Source organism: Mandrillus leucophaeus, unplaced genomic scaffold (genome assembly GCF_000951045.1).
Source record: "Mandrillus leucophaeus isolate KB7577 unplaced genomic scaffold, Mleu.le_1.0 Scaffold186, whole genome shotgun sequence".
Lineage (NCBI taxonomy): Eukaryota > Metazoa > Chordata > Mammalia > Primates > Cercopithecidae > Mandrillus > Mandrillus leucophaeus.
This window is the reverse complement of record NW_012101876.1, coordinates 6395713-6406567: the sequence shown is the minus strand read 5'-3', so window position 1 is coordinate 6406567 and position 10855 is coordinate 6395713. Positions and strand designations below refer to the sequence as shown.

Sequence of the window (10855 nt, the reverse complement as noted above, 5' to 3'; positions counted from 1 at the left end):
AACCAAAATTCATAAAAATAAATAAGTAAAGTCGATAATTGTCTTTCTCCCAGCCCTTCACTTCCTAGACTGATGACCCTCTTCTCTTCCTTCTCTGTCCTACATTGCTATCTGCTCAGTACAATTATTCTCTTTATAAAGCAGCCTATTTAGAAAGGAAAAGATTCACTGCTTTGTAACCTTCATGCTGCCATGAGCAGTGTTCTGGTTTATAGTTCAAAGCTGATATTGACCAGCATGTCAGAAGAATTTGTACAGTACTTTCTAGTTGTCACTGCACAAAATGGAATTTTGATGATAAAGTTAATCACTATAGATAGCTAAATTAGGTAAAGCAAGAGCCCACTTCGGGTGCTTATGTTAATAAAACAATCCAGGCACTAGACACATCTTAGTATGAACCTGCATATCTCCAAAATTTTTGATCAGACTAATGACGATAATCTGAGCACTGAGCAGAGGAGAAATTTTTCATGGCTGAAAGCATAACTAGTTACAATCAGCATAATTCTTATCTCCTTAACAAGCAGCAAATTAATAATGTCACATTAAAGAAGCTTGGGCTTTTGTTGATCAGTGTCTTCTGGAAACAGGCCTCTTGGCACAATCATATCCTGAATGACTCAATTTGTAAAGGGGTCTTAGTCTAACACAGGGAAGCTTCAGGCCAGCTCACCCTTATCTCCAGTGAGTCTTTTCAAACACTATTTGCTGAGGTTCTTTAACGTAACTTGTCCAATTTTTTTTTTTTTTTTTTGCAAAAAGCATGAATCAAAAACTGATGAGAAGCACTATATTGGAATCTACCACAATTAGTATTTTGTGGTGGCATTCCAAAAAATGTTTCTTAATTTCACTGTGCTTTTCTATAGTACCAAAATTTTTGATCTCAAACAAAATAAAACAGTAAGAAATATTTATCAGAATTGTATCATTTTCTAGTTGCTGCGTAGCTTAGGTAAAATTGAATGGGTGAGTAACAAATCAACAGAAAGTCTCAGTGGTCATTTCATAGTTGTATTAGTCCATTTTCACACTGCTATAAAGAACTGCCCAAAACTGGGTAATTTAAAAAGGAAAGAGGTTTAATTGATTCACAGTTTAGCATGACTGGGGAGGCCTCAGGAAACTTACAATCATGGCAGAAGGCAAAGGGGAAGCAAGGCACCTTCTTCACAAGGCAGCAGGAAGGAGAATGAACACAGAAAGAGCTACCAAACGCTTATAAAAGCATCAGATCTCATGAGAACTCACTCACTATCACGAGAACAGCATGGAGGAAACCGTCCCTGCAATTCAATTACCTGTACCTGGTCCCTCCCTTGACACGTGGGGATTATGGAGATTATGGCTATTACAATTCAACGTGAGGGTTTGGGTGGGGACACAACCAAACCATATCAATAGTATCATTTTATTTGGGGGTAAGGATCAGGATCTAGGCATGACTTTGTTATCACAAGGAAGAAAATACCTTGTAAGATCAAATAGTAGGGAGAAAGAATACGGAATCATACTTTAGTTTACCCAAATATGCTAGGCTCTCACATCTCAGTATGCATATGGAGTTTGAGTAATATCTAGTCAGGATCAGGAACTTCTATCTTCAGTCAGAGTGGATTAGACTGAAGAAATGTCCACAGTAGCAATTTGATTTCTTCTCAAGTATACTTCAGCACCTTGGACCAAAAGAATCAGCATCACCTGGGAACTTGTTAGATCAGCAAAATCTCAGCATATACCCTAGGCCAACTGAATCAGAGTCTCTGTGGATAGGGCCCAGAAGTCTGTTTTAACAAGTTAAATGTGATTCTGATGCACATTCAACTTAGAGACCTACTGGAATACAAACTCAGTAGCAGTTTAGAGTGGGAACTTTGGAACTAGACTACAAGACATTGAATCCCATGTCTATCATTTACTAGTTCTTTAAGAAAGCAGAATTTGGCCAGGCGCGGTGGCTCACGCCTGTAATCCCAGCACTTTAGGAGGCCGAGACGGGTGAATCACGAGGTCAGGAGATCGAGACTATCCTGGCGAACACGGTGAAACCCCGTCTCTACTAAAAATACAAAAAATAAAATAAAATAAAATAAAAATTAACCGGGTGTATTGGCGGGTGCCTGTAGTCCCAGCTACTCCGGAGGCTGAGGCAGGAGAATGGCATGAACCCGGGAGGTGGAGCTTGCAGTGAGCTGAGCTTGCAGTGAGCTGAGATTGCGCCACCGCATTCCAGCCCGGGCGACTGAGTGAGACTGTCTCAAAAATAAAAAAAAAAGCAGAATTTAAGCAAGGTATTAAAACCCTTTGTGCCTCAGTTTCCTTGTCTAAAACTGGGGTTAGTAATAAAAGCTTTTTAATATGTTTGTTCAGACTAGAGCAGTAAATATTTATGAAGCACTTAGAACAGTCTCTGACACATGGTAAGTGCTTTGAAAGAGTTTCCCATTATTCTCCTAGGACTGTAGCAATATCCAACTTAATGTTTCTGGAATCTCTAAGTCCCAACAGAAAAGCAAACATGTCTCTCATATCAAACAAGTATCATGTCATTCATTTATGCATTCGTTCATCAAATATTTATTAAAAATTTACTAAGTTTAAGGTATAATATTCTTCACATTTTTAGATAGTAACTCATAATCTTTTTTTTTTTTTTTTTTTTTTTTTTTTTTTTGAGACGGAGTCTCGCTCTGTCTGTCAGGCTGGAGTGCAGTGGCGCCATCTCCACTCACTGCAAGCTCCATCTCCGCTCACTGCAAGCTCCGTCATCTCCCGGGTTCACGCCATTCTCCTGCCTCAGCCTCCCGAGAAGCTGGGACTACAGGCGCCCGCCACCACGCCCGGCTAATTTTTTTGTATTTTTAGTAGAGACGGTGTTTCACCGTGTTGGCCAGGATGGTCTCGGTTTCCTGACCTCGTGATCCGCCCGCCTCCGCCTCCCAAAGTGCTAGGATTACAGGCGTGAGCCACCACGCCCCACCGTAACTCATAATCTTAAAAGACATAGTTAAGAGTGCGTTAGTCAGGAGCCCAGATGATGGTAACTGGATTGGACTGGGAGGGGTAGAAATGGTAAAAAAACAAAACAAACAAACAAACAAAAAACAAAACCAAAAAACAACAAAGACCTACTTTAAAGAAAAGTATATCTATTTAACAAAAAATAGAGTAGAAGATACACATAATACTCCCCATCAATGAGGATTCTAACGTTGTCTTAACTTCTCTTGTAATTGTAATACTATTTTCCATGTGACAGTGGTGGACCGATTACTGTATTTGCTGCCTCAATTTTGTTAAACATGCTTATTTAAAAGAAGGATGAATAACTCAATCAAGAATACAATTATTTCTTTTATTCAACTGATTTTGCGCTCTCCATTTTATTTCCACTTAATGAATTTGCCTGACAATCTTGATGCACATGTGGAAATTTTGCCTTTATAGATCAAAAGCTATCTCAAGTATTGGATTGTAGGGTTTTTTGTTTTTTTAATTTTATTTGTGAATTTTTACAATTTCTACCTATCTACTCTGATTCAGGTACTATCATCTGGTCTCCCGACTAACATAATTCACTCTTAAATATGGCTTTTAAGATTATGAGTCACATAAAAATGTTGAGCATCATGTCTTGAACCTAGTATATTTTCAGTAAATATTTGATGAATGAATACGCAAATGAATAGTGTACTACTTGCTTCATATGGAAGACATGTTTGCTTTCCTATGAGAATGTGTATATTTCCCATCCTCTTATTTATTTATTTTAATATTTTTTGAAACAGAGTATTCTATTTCATCACAAACACAAAAATCTGAAACCCCATTTTTGAGCCATCTCTGTATATAATAAGAATCCGGCCTGCATCTGTCAGTGATAGAGAGTACAGTAAACTAAGATGTCCCTGAAGAGGCCATAGTGTTGACAAAATTCAACATGCTGGTGGAGTCTACATGAACACAGGAAACAAAGCTCAGCCCTTCCACACAGCTGTCTGTCCTTGCAATGACTTCGTTTTGAGTCAGTGTCTCTTCATGCCGCGCATATTCTCCAATGTTAGCTTGGTGAAGTACCACAATCGCCACGGGGTCTACTTTTCTTCAGTCTTGTGTAGATTTTGCTGCCACCCCCAAACCCAAAGGGATGTCTGCCATGGAGTACACCACCACTCCCCAGTACTGAGAAGTATTTTCGGTGATTTGACCCAGACCATATTTCAATACGTGGTTCCCAAAGACGAAGGACTGCTCCGCACCAGGCTTTATCCACACTTTATAGTTGGCATAAGGTGCAAGGTAATTCAGGGCTCTGACGTGAACCAAAACTTGTGGGTCTTAGTGAATTTTCTGAAGCAGGTCCCCGGTGATGCCAGCTTGTCCCCGGAGATATTGGCATCCAGCTTCATAATCTCCCTTACATAGTACACCTGGTCATTGTGCAGCCAGAAACAGTAGGTGCCGTCGGATTGGTACACCAGCAGCTGAAGAGTCTCCCTGATGTATTTCCCAGTCTTCTTAAATATGACACGGGTCTCCTCTTCAGTCAAAGTCCGCATTTTCCCGCTGGGTTGGAACACCACATCCTCGTACCTCGGTCTTATTTATTTATTTTTAAGAGATGGAATTTCGCCCTGTTGTCCAAGCTGGAGTACAGTAGTCATAGCCTACTACAGCCTCAAACTCCTGGGCTCAAGTGATCCTCCTGCCTCAGCCTCTCAAGTAACTGGGACTATAGGCACACACCCACACTTTTAATCAAAGTGTATTATCTTTGAGTTGTGTTTCTTGTAAATAGCATAGAGTTGGCAATTTCATTTTTTAAAAAATGAAATTTTGACAATTTCATTTTTAAAAAAATCTCACTTTATTGAAGTCTGACATATAAAAGAAGTTTTTACATATAACTTGTATATATAAAATGTATACTGCTTGATGAGCTTAGGGAAAATTCCTATTTTAAAATTAGTACGTTCAGATCGTTTACATCCATCTTATGATTGATATGTATGGATTTAGATTAATGCTACTACAAAATTTGGTTGCTGTTATTTACTTTTCAGAGTCTTCAAATACTTTTTCTTGCCTTCTGTCCAGGGTTTGTAATTACATTCAGTGTGAGAAAAGGTGTGAAGCATGCTTACTCCTTCTTACCTGAAACTGGAACTCTGGGGATAATTACTGTTAGAGCTCCCCTTAAATCTAGGGATCAGGGTCCAAGTTTTTGAATCTTACATTAACATTTCTTTTTTATCAGATCACAATCTCAAATTTGCTTTTAAAAGCTATTTTCCTCCAGCAATTAAAACAGTGTTCTCCAAAACTCCCAGGATGGGCTGCTCAGAAAACTCTTCCCAGTCCACTGCTATGGTTTCAGGAGTTCTCCGCAGTTCGGAGACGCTTGAGGTGAGCATTCATGATGTAGACTTTTCTAACCAGACCAAACCAAATCTTTAGATGGCCAGTGTCACCAAATAACTGCATCTATTAATTTTTTTTCAACCAGTGTTTTTAAAGCACGTATTATGGGTCAGGCTCTGTTCTAAGCATTGGGGATGTGGTAGTGAACAGAAAAAGGTACTTGCTCTAGTGGTGAGGGGGAAGAAATAAAGACAATAAATATATAGATGTATGACTGAATCAGATTAGTTTAAGTTAGTGCTAAATGATATGAAGAAATAAAATCAGGGTAATGGGCTAGAAAGTAATGGGGATGAGAAGGGCAGAATAGCCGCTTTACCCAATTGGTCAGAGAACGCCTCTCTCGAAGGTGACATTTGAGTTGAGGCCTGAATCTTGATAATAAAAGAATCTGGTGAGGAAAAGAGAAATAAAATTGCAAAGACTTGATCTACTTTTTTTTCTACCTTTCCTTCTGCATTTCTGACCACAGAATTTAAGTCTGCACGAGGAAAGAGTTTTTTTGTTTTTTTGGTTTTTTTTTTTGCCAACAGCTGGGAACCTTAATTGAAACTCTAAGTGTGTAAACTAAACGTACAAACCTCAGACCATGTAAGCTACCCCAGAATTACACTGATATAACTCACTCCCCAATATTTTTTTCTTCAGATCAGTGATACCCAAATTCTGGCCCAATATTAAGGGAATTTGGACAGAGTTTTAGCTAGGTATAATGTTTTGAATGAGGGAGTCAGATCATCAGATTGTGGATAAGAAATCCAGATGTACTATTCCATTCTTTCACAAGAGACACTAAAACATTATCTGCATTTAAATCTCATTTTGAAACTGCCATGAAAGCAAGCATGCAAAGACCACCTGTGGACTGTAGATGGCAGACTATACCCACAAAGTAGTGGCTGAATCCTCTGAGCAACCTCAGAAACATTTGGGAAAGACTATGGGCCCCAGCTTCTTGTGTCACAATGATTAGACCATGCAAAGGATCTATAACAACGATATTTACAAGTGTTGGAACAATGGGAAGTTTCTATATACCGATAGCATTGAAGTTACTCCCTCACGGTAACAAGACATTTGAGAGGCCCTGCTCTGAGAAATACTATTTTCGTCACTAAAACATCCCAGACTCAGCCCTATAGGATGAAAGCTAACATGTGGATCTTACAGATGCTGACAATTGTCTGTGATTAAGACTGTTGAGAGAAAGCGGGTGGAGTGGGGGGTCTTTGGAGTTCTTAGTACTTTCTAGATTGAAAAACAGTATTTGGTGCACTCAAGAAAAGGTAGTAAAACTTTCAGAAATGGCATTTTTATAAATGGCATGATTTTGTGACATCAGCCATTTGCTAGCCTTGGGATTCTGTTTGGTTTGATCTTAGAAAAGTACACTGTATGATTCTATTTATATGACTGCCTCGAAAAGACAAAATTATAAAGATGGAGAACAGATTAGTGGTTGTCAGGAGTTATGGGTAGGGGGATGAGGTGACCAAAAAGAAATAGCACAAGGGATTTTTGGGGGGTAATGGAACTGTTTTATGTCCTGATTATGGTGGTAGATACAGGAATCTATACATGTGTTAAAATTTAGAGAACCGTACACAAAAAGAAAAAAAATTACTCAAAATAAAATTAAAGAGTAATATAAAAGTGATTTTCCTAGTAATAAAGACTTTTACCTTCAAAAAGCCATTGAAGAAAAGCAAGAGGTTGAAGAAAAAATGCTCTTGAAGAAAAGGAGCCAAATTCTCCACTCCCTGAATCACAGTTACCAACCTTTGCTCAAGTCTCTGCCTTATTCCATCAAAAATATAGCTAGTGAGTGAGTCTAAGACAAAAGTCTTCCATAGATACATCATTGAATAATATACACTTATGCTTTAAAGAGTAAATGATAGTTGTTGAGCTATGAATTAGTGTTCACCTGTATCATATACAACCGGGACCATGAACTAGGTCTATCACAAAATGAAAAAATTTTAATTGTAATTCATCAAAAAAATTAACATATTAATTTAATAATAAGCAGTTTAATTAATGGACACATAATGAGTATTTAGACCTGTATTCCACCAACCCATTTATCTAACTTCAATCTGTAATTAAATTTCACTAAAATTCATTAAAATTCAAAAGACATGCTATTTTTAAGCTTCTAGTAGTACATTTTGTATCAAGGTGCTAAAACTGACCAATAAAACAATTTTGAGCTATATCTTCCTGTCTTATAGCGGTATACTATATTTCCTAAAACTTTCTAAGGACTTGTTTCATTTGTTTTATTTCTTAAGATGATATGTTCTCTTGCCCATGTGAAACTCAAGGCAGATTTATTTCTCTTTACCTATATACATTCAGGGAGTTTTTAAAACAAATGTAACTTGTCTTGTTCAGAATGAACTAAATTCAGTGTTTTGAATGAGGAACCAGTTTTGGAATCTAGACCATTCACAGAATGGTGGCATGATCCAGTGGGTCCCTTAGTCTGTTTTCCAGCAGCCAATCCCCTAAATGAAAATGAGGGATGTGATTAATGACAGGTGTTTCCTCTCTACTCCCAGGAGTACATAACAAGGTGAATTATACTAACTATAATACTAGCTACCACTGCACTAGGTTATTTGTATATGTCATCTAACCAGACTGTCACAAGAACCTTATGAAATAGATGTTGTGAGTAGATCTGTTAACTACCAGAAACTTGAAATTTTGAAGTTTAATTCCAGCTCTGACATCCTAGACATCACGACCTTGCAAAGCTCAGGGTCCGTACTTCTGCTCTGCTCCAAAGAAGTCTTCCTTGCTAAAAATGCCTTCACTGTGTCATCTGTTGACCTCTCTGATGATGTCAGCTGTTGAGTCTTAGTTCTTTAAGCTCCTCAGTTGCTACAATTACCCTGTAGACTTTTAATGGTCTACTAGTTGTTCCATACAAAATATTATTATTGCTTGAATTCAACTCCAATCACTTTATTTTCACTCCAATTCAGTTACCTGTTCATTGCATTACACTTTGTAATTGGGAATTTGAACCATCTTAGAAATCAAAGTCTAATGTTCCAGTAACCGACCAAACCTTTCATCCTTCTGGCTCTAACACGCCCAAACTCCATTTAACCTCATAAAAACCTCTGATGTGTCTGTTCTGTCCATCTTCCCCTTTGTATCAGCTCCACATCCTTTCCACCTCTCTTTGCTCCTTGCACTTGACTTTCTTAATGTCCACCTCTTCCCTTTTTTTAAGACAGCAAGTCTCAGAGGCTCACCCAAGGCACTCAATGCAGTACCTGAGTATTGCTGCTGGTTATTTGGGGTGTTATTTGTAAGTAGCTCTTCCGTTAGCAGGTGATGAATGCCGCCTGCACTGGGTCCTCTCCTTCAATACTGTGAGTTCCCTTTTGGCCCAAGGGGTGTCTAGAAATGTCATCTGGGAGCTAAGGCCCGGAACAGGGGCCTCGTGACTCTGACCACTGCCCTGTCTTGCTGTGGTTGAGTTGGTATCCAAGACCCAAGATAAAGTCCCCACTCCCCGCACCCCCACTATTTCCTCTTCTCTCCTCAAGTGGAAGGAAGGGAGCCACAAGCTGTGTAGCTTGGGGTTAGGGGAAAGGTGATGCTAGCACTCTCTTGGCTGCCCCAGTGGGTGTGATGCCCCTAGTCCACTGTCTCTGGGCCTGGTTCAGCACAAGGACTTGCCTAAGAGTTGCAGTCCTTATGGCCTAGACTGCCTTTTAAGTTTTCTTGGAGACAGACAGCACTACAGCCCTCAGTGGCGAAGTTCATGGGAACTCAAGTGTAAACCCCTGGGATCCATGATTCCTCTCTGGCTAGGGCTGGTTTAAATTCTCCCTCTATAGGCAGGGGTCAGCTGAGTTTAGTCTGGTTTTGCTTTCTGCTCTAACAGGACAGCACCCAGTGGCTGTGTTCTTCCACCCCAAATTCCCAGAAATGCTCTCTGCACCACTCCCTACCACTGCCAGGATGAGGGAGGGGTGGCAGTGGTGATTCAGGCCTGATTCTTCTATCTCTTCAGTGCCTCTTTCAGTGATATGAAGTTAAAACCAGGTACTGCGAGTGCTCACCTGAATTTTTTGGGCTTTTTTTTGAGACCGTCTCTCCTTGCTTCTCAGATTGCAAACAACCTATTGTAGGACCTTGTGATCATGTAAATTAATACTTAATAAACTCCTCTTTATATATATCCTGTTAGTTCTGTCCCTCTAAGAGAACCCTGACTAATACACCTGCGTTTTCTCATTTTGGGAGATGAGCTGAATAAATTCATGTTTATCTCTGAATGGGCACAATGTTAAGTACCGAATGTTAGCTATTATTAGTAAGATGAGTGAATTAGAACTCCTATCCTTCCCTCTACTCCTTTCCCCACTCTTCTGTATGTGCTGTTCTCCCACCCCCACAACTTTTGTCAGCTTTTGTCATCTCTTCTGTAATCATAATTAATCCTTGTATACTTTATTCATTGGCTGAATCTAAAATAAAAAATATCAATACACAGTATTTCTATTATTATGTTAACATTGTTCACACTCCTATGATTTCAAAGTGTCTTATTTTTTATTGTATGCCTTCATCAAACACTAAGATGATCTATCTTCCTTAAACATAGTCCATCTGTGATAAGGGATGTAATGTAATTGTTGAAGACGGATTTCGCAGAACCATCTGACTTCTTATTATAATCTGGACCAGCTGCTCCCTGGGCTGGATGCCAAGCTGTCATCCTGACTTTTTTTCACCCAAGTCCTGGATTGGAGTCAGTGTTCTGGGATCTCGAGTTTTTACCTTTCTTGGATTTAATTCTTGTTCTGGCTGGAGAACATCTTCAAGTAATTTTCTTGAAAGGGTGCATGATAAATCAGCTTGCTGAATTTTTACATGCTGGAAAGTGACTTCATTTTTTCCCTCTCACTTTCTCATTGATTGATATTTTTACTGAGTGTAGAATGTTAGGTCCATAATTATTTTTCACAGAAAGTTGAAGTTATAGCATCTAGGTATTCTAATGAGAAATTACATTCTTTTTCCTTTGTAGGACATAGTGTTTCCCCTCTGGAATCTTTCACAATGCTCTCCATGCCTAAAGTGTTCTGAAACTTCTTGAAAATGTTCTGCTGTTTGGGTCTTTTTTAAAAAAAAATTCATCTTGTGGTCATGGTTACACTCATGTATACAAGTGGTAAACATTATTCAAAAAAATCGCATGTTGAATTGAATTGTGCCATCAGAAAGAAGAAATCCTATAACGCTTAAAACCTGTGCCACAACATTCAACATTAGGTACCATTATGTATGGTTTCTCTAATTGTTTTTGAACTGCATCCTAAGCAGGAAATACATTCTTTTCTCATCTCAGTCTGTCCCTGTCAGTCTTTCAGAAGACCAAAGGTGGTAATTTTGTGCATTAAGA

General features: G+C 38.9%; 1 pseudogene; it reads right to left on the bottom strand.

The window, feature by feature from the left end:
• Positions 1 to 3900: 3900 nt before the first annotated feature.
• LOC105538187 lies at positions 3901 to 4562 on the bottom strand (annotated as a pseudogene).
• Positions 4563 to 10855: the final 6293 nt, after the last annotated feature.